Raw genomic sequence first — 6080 nt, forward strand, 5'->3', positions numbered from 1 at the left:
AAGAGGGCGAGGCAGGATGTTGTGGTTAAACCATTAAACCAGGAATAGGGAACAAAAAGTCTCTGAGTTAACAATTAAAGGGCGAGTACAGACACGCTAACTCAACTGCCTGTGGAAAGCCCCACCGCTAACCCCTAAGTGGACCTTGCCTAACCCGTTCGCCTGACTCAACCCTACCAATCCCCACCCTAAACATGACTCAAAATTAGCCAATCAACACCCTGTAACCATGCATCTCGCTTCTGTAACCCTGCTTCCAGCTGCCCATAAAAGAGGGTGCTCTCATGTGCCCCGGCGCGCAAGTCTCCCGATAGACTTTGTCGCCCCGGGTACCCGTGTATCCAAACAGGCCCCCAGCCACCGACCCGAACCTTGTGGATCTCGAGGTCGTGTGCACTGGGGAGCCTAGGCATGCCCAAATAAACCTCTTGCTGTTTGCATCCGCTCAAGTGGTCTCGTTGTTCCTTGGGAAAGGGTCTCTCTAGATTGAAAGGCACCCCACCCGGTCTGGGGGTCTTTCAGACATATGTAGAATGACTGGCTTATATAGGATCTGGAGTCTTGGTCTTGGTTTACTAATTAAGCACTTTCTGATGTAACAGACATTTTTTCTGAATGCCTCATGGATATCTTTAATTACATAACTATACAGTGGCATCTATCTTGGCTCTAGAAATTCTAAATTTAGGTCAACCTGTGTGTTTCTGTAAAAGAAGACAGTACATTTGTTGGAAGCCACATTATGGAAGATGGAATACTGCAGTGTTTATTACACAGCTAGCAGTCTGCAAGCAGCCTGTTGTAACAAGGACTTGCAGTCCAAAAATAGACAGCTTGCTAACAGGACAGAAAGGAAAAAAAAAAAAAAATTAAAACAACACCCAGAAACCAATCAGCAGGAAAAGAGTGCTGAATTGGCACACTATGATGACCAGAGACAAGCCAGGAGACAGGACACAGGACATGATCACAGAGACATGTACCATAGCATCTAGTGCCACTGCTGGTCCAGCCTAAATAGGGCCTAAGCAGGAGGCAGGTCCACAGGAAATTCCAGTCCCAGTCAGTGGACTAAGAGATTGAGTAACATATCAACCAAATTCTCACCCCTGCTTCCAGGGAATCAGCCACACTTATCAGTTGTGTGGCAAGTGATGAAGGAGGTATTCCTTGCCCCTGCATGAAGACAAGATGCCAGATCCCACCATCCACCATGTGCCCAATAGGGCACCAGCCACACCTGACCTCCTTACTTAATATTCTTGAAATATTAAGTCAATTTATAAAATGTTACAGCCTCCTTATAATTTTGTAAACAGTTCAAGAATTAACTTTTGTAAAAGCCATTTTGCTTGAGCCCCACCTCTGAAACAATAATTCTCACATTCACCAAAAATTAAACCTTCTTCTTTTGAATAGTTTATTTCTTCCTTCTTCTTCATTCCTTCCCTTCCTCTTTCCCTCTCTCACATCACTCCTTCCTGCCTTCCTTCCTTCCTTCTTTCTTTCCTTCTTTCTATCCTTCCTTCTTTCCTTCCTTCCTCTCAGGGCCTAGAAGTGATGCTGTAACTCAAGTGGCAGATTGCCATGCCGACTCCAGTGGAGTCTGCTTAGCATGGGAAACCATCTATCAGACCAAGATAGGGGCTTCAGAGACCTATCTCTGAGTTCTGGGACTTCACCGAAGTCTACCTCAGAGAATGGGGCTTTACAGAAACCTATCTCCAAGTTTTGGGACTTCACCGAAGTCTACCTTGGAGAATCGGGCTTCTAAGAGGCCTACTCCTGGAAAAAGGCTGGCAAGCCCCTGGGAAAGATGTGTTTCTGCCTTTCTTTTCCTCATAAGAGTGCCTATTAATCTTTTACTGTTTCTGCTGTTCATTGTACTTACTCATTGTCAAAGTTCCCTTATTCAAAGCTCTTTCTTAAGAGTGTTGACGACTCCAATATCTGATAAGTGCCTTAAAAAATATGACTAACTCACCAGAGTTAAGTGCTACCCTGAAACCCCTCTTATGGAGGCTAGTAGACAAGTCATAAGCAAATATAAAAGTATTGGGGGTTTCACAAAGTCACTTCAGCAGAAGGAATTGTTTGTAAGAGATTTACAAGAAGCTGTAGGCGCGGCTAGAACAGAAGGAATGTATGGCAATTGCTGAGGTAACTACTTAGGAGAAAGAACTTCCTGTTACTCTCTTTCATTTACTAAGAGACTTGCTAGATCTAGGCCTCGGTGACCTTGCTATTGAGGAAAGAACAGGAAAGATCTTATGGGACAGTTAAGGCCTCTATAGAAATAAGGTAATGGTTAGTTGAAGACAAAACATCGAAACCCATTATATTTCTTAGAGATAAGCCGGAAACAAGTGCCTTTCAGGCAACCAGCTGGTGACCACCCAAGAAAGAAGCCCTACAGCAAGGTTGTGTAACCTTTTGCCCTTTCAGGCGACCAGCTGGTGACCGCACAAGAATGAAGCCCTGCAGCAAGATTATGTAACCTTTTGCCCTTTCTTATGGAGACTTTTTGCTATAAAAGTTTGTTATCCTCTGCATTAAATCGCACTCAGCACTCAGCATTCACTCCTAATGTGTGTGAGTTGTCTGTTTGCCATCTCCCCATCCTATTCCAGGTTCCTCCCCAAGGTATCCTCCGTCGTCCCGACAGAATCCGGTCCGCGGCAGCAGATGGTTTTATTTTTTTGTTAACTTCAATTTTTGTGAGAGGTTGATCAATATCTTTGTGTGCTCAATTATTTCCCCTAATATCCTATCCACTTTGGCCCTCTATGAGATAACACAGGTGCGACACATCATCCACACTGGTGTTTTGTAATAGCTTGCTCAGCAGAACAACTAAATATTCTAAGAGTGAATCAATCACAAGTTGCTCATCACCAATGATTAATTAAAGAAAAGAGCAAGCACTGAAGACACTTTGGGGTTCTCCCCCAAGGCACAATGCAGATTCTCGTCTTTATTAATCTATCATATTTTTAAATATATATTTTATTGTAAACATACTGTACAGATTGGTTATACCATTATGAGTTAGGTCATGAATACATTTCCTTTTGAGCATTGTTACCCCTCTGAGAAAGACATTACTACTATTTATGTACTGCAATAAGGACTAATATCTTCCTTTAGATATTCCATTCAAAAACTGAACTGAGCCAGGCGCTGGTGGCTCACGCCTGTAATCCTAGCTACTCAGGAGGCTGAGATCTGAGGATCATGGTTCAAAGCCACCCCAGGCAGGAGAGACCATGTGACTCCTATCTCCAATAAACCACCACAAAACCAGAAGTGGCACTGTAGCTCAAGTGGTAGAGCGCTCGCCTTGAGCTGAAGAGCTGAGGGACAGCGCCCAAGCCCAGAGTTCAAGCCCCACTACCGACAAAAAAAAAAAAAATTGTACTATAACGCATGGATCACACATACAGAGGGAGATTTAAGGGAGCAGTAGAAATATGGTTGTTCTCATGTTCATAACAGTATTTACTCATCTATTGTTCCCATAAGCATGTTGGAGATAATCTGAACCCAGTCCCAAAGGGCTAGAACTCATATTTCTAAGAAGAGTTTATCAAATTACATTGACACACCATTCCTTAATATAAAAGACACAAGTGAATTATTTCAATTTCTTAATTATTTGTCAAGACTGGTTGTTTCTACATGCTTTGGATAATATGGAAGGACACCATCCCCACTCAACATAATGACAAATGTTGGCTCAAAGAGAGCTGAAGAGTGAAGAATGGCTTCCCATCACCCCTAACTTAACTCTGCCATGAAGAATTTCTCTGTATAATTTACAGAGATTTTCTGACAAAGATTTTCCTACATTGGGTTTCTTTCCTGGGTGAATATTTTAATAATTGCTGAAGGTTGGCTTCTGATTGAAAGACTTCCTCTCATGTTTATATTTACAGAAATTCTGTCATGTGTCCAGGTCTCTGATACCTGTACAGATAAGACTTCTGGCAAAATGTTTTCTATACTCATAATTTCTCTCCTGTGTATGATCTCACATATGATGAGGACTCAGTTCTGATTGAAAGTCATTTCATATATGTTCTATGCACTACTTTCTTTTCTCCTATGTGAGTCAGTTCTCTCATGAACACTGAGATATTCCTTTCAGGTCAAAGACCTTCCACATTTGTAATATTTTTAAGATTTCTCTGCTGGGTGTTATATGAACTTGGATCTATGAATACTTAGTAAAGGACTTTCCACATTTGATATATTTGTATTTTCTCATCTGTGTCTGTTCTCTGATGGAAACTGAATTAGGACTTTTTCTTGAAAAACTTTCCATTTTTTCCTACATATGATTTCTCTCCTCTTTGTGTGTGAGAGTATGTGTCTGTGTTTCTGTGTGTTTTGGGTGTTCTGTGATATACTCTGAGCTGTGTCTTGTAGTTGGAGGACTCCACATCAGCTGTATCATAAGGTCTCTATCCCGTATTGGTTCTGTATTGCAATTTCAATTTTCTTAAAGATCTAAGACTTTCCCCATTTGGTACAATCCTAAGTTATTTCATTTGTGTGAATCAACTTATGTGTGTTAAGCTGTGAACTCCAGGTCTTTCCACACTGGTTGCATTCATAAGGTTTCTCTCCTTGTGTTCTGTGATGGATGTTAAGTTTTGCCTTCCAGATGAAAGAATTTCCATGCCTACTACATACATAACATTTCTCTCTGGTGGGTTTTATTCTGATGGACAGAAAGGTGTATGTTCTGGGTGAAAGAATTTCCACATAGGTTACATTCATAAAATTTCTCTCCTGTGTGTGCTCTCTGGTGGACAGTAAGGTGTAGCTTCTAGCTGAAAATCTTTCCACACATATGACATTCATAAGGTTTCTTTCATGTGTGTTTTCTGATGGACAGTGAAGTTTTACTTCCAGGTGAAAGCCTTTCCACACATGTTACATTAATAAGGTTTCTCTCTTGTGTGTGTTGTCTGGTGGCAAGTAAGGTATGACTTCTTGGTGAAAGACTTTCCATACGTGTTACATTTATAAGGTTTCTCTCCAGTGTGTGTGTTCTCTGGTGGCAAGTAAGCTTTGATTTCTGGATGAAACACTTTCCACACAGGTTGCATTCATAAGGTCTCTCTCCTGTGTGTGTTCTGTGGTGGGCAGTAAGGTTACCCTTTTGGGTGAAAGATTTTCCACACACATTACATTCATGAAGTTTCTCTCCTGTGTGTATTCTCTGGTGGCAAGTAAGATATGCCTTGCAGGTGAAAGAATTTCCACAAATGTTACATTCAAAAGGATACTCTTTTGTGTGTGTACTCTGGTGAACAGTAAGCTTTGATTTCTTGGTGAAAGACTTTCCACACACATTACATTCATAAGGTTTCTTTCCTGTGTGTGTTATCTGATGGACAGTGAGGGTTGACTTCCAGGTAAAGGACTTTCCACACAAGTTACATTCATAAATTTTCTCTCCTGTGTGTGTTCTCTGGTGGGTAGAAAGATATTCCTTGTGGGTGAAAAACTCTGCAAATCTTACATTCAAAAGGTTTCTCTTTTGTGTGTGTTCTCTGGTGGACAGTAAGATTTGATTTCTGGGTGAAACACTTTCCACACAGGTTACATTCATAAGGTCTCTCTCCTGTGTGTGTTCTGTAGTGGACAGTAAGCTTTGATTTCTTGGTAAAAGACTTTCCACACACGTTACATTCAAAAGGTTTCTTTCCTGTGTGTGTTATCTGATGGACAGTGAGAGTTGACTTCCAGGAGAAGGACTTTCCACATAAGTTACATTCATAAATTTTCTTTCCAGTGTGTGTTCTCTGGTGTCTAGTAAGATATGCCTTGCAGGTGAAAGATTTTCCACAAATGTTGCATTGAAAAGGTTTCTCTTTTGTGTGTGTTCTCTGGTGGACAGTAAGCTTTGATTTCTTGGTGAAAGACTTTCGACACATGTTACATTCATGAGGTTTCTCTCTTGTGTGTGTTCTCTGAGGGACAAGAGTGTGTGTCTTCTCAGTGAAAGACTTTTCACAGTGTTTATATTCTTCAATTACAGAAGACACATGAGGACTATAGGCAGCACACAT

The sequence above is a fragment of the Dipodomys spectabilis genome, unplaced genomic scaffold, assembly GCF_019054845.1.
Source record: "Dipodomys spectabilis isolate Male_0828 unplaced genomic scaffold, ASM1905484v1 ptg000227l, whole genome shotgun sequence".
NCBI classification, from domain to species: Eukaryota; Metazoa; Chordata; class Mammalia; order Rodentia; family Heteromyidae; genus Dipodomys; species Dipodomys spectabilis.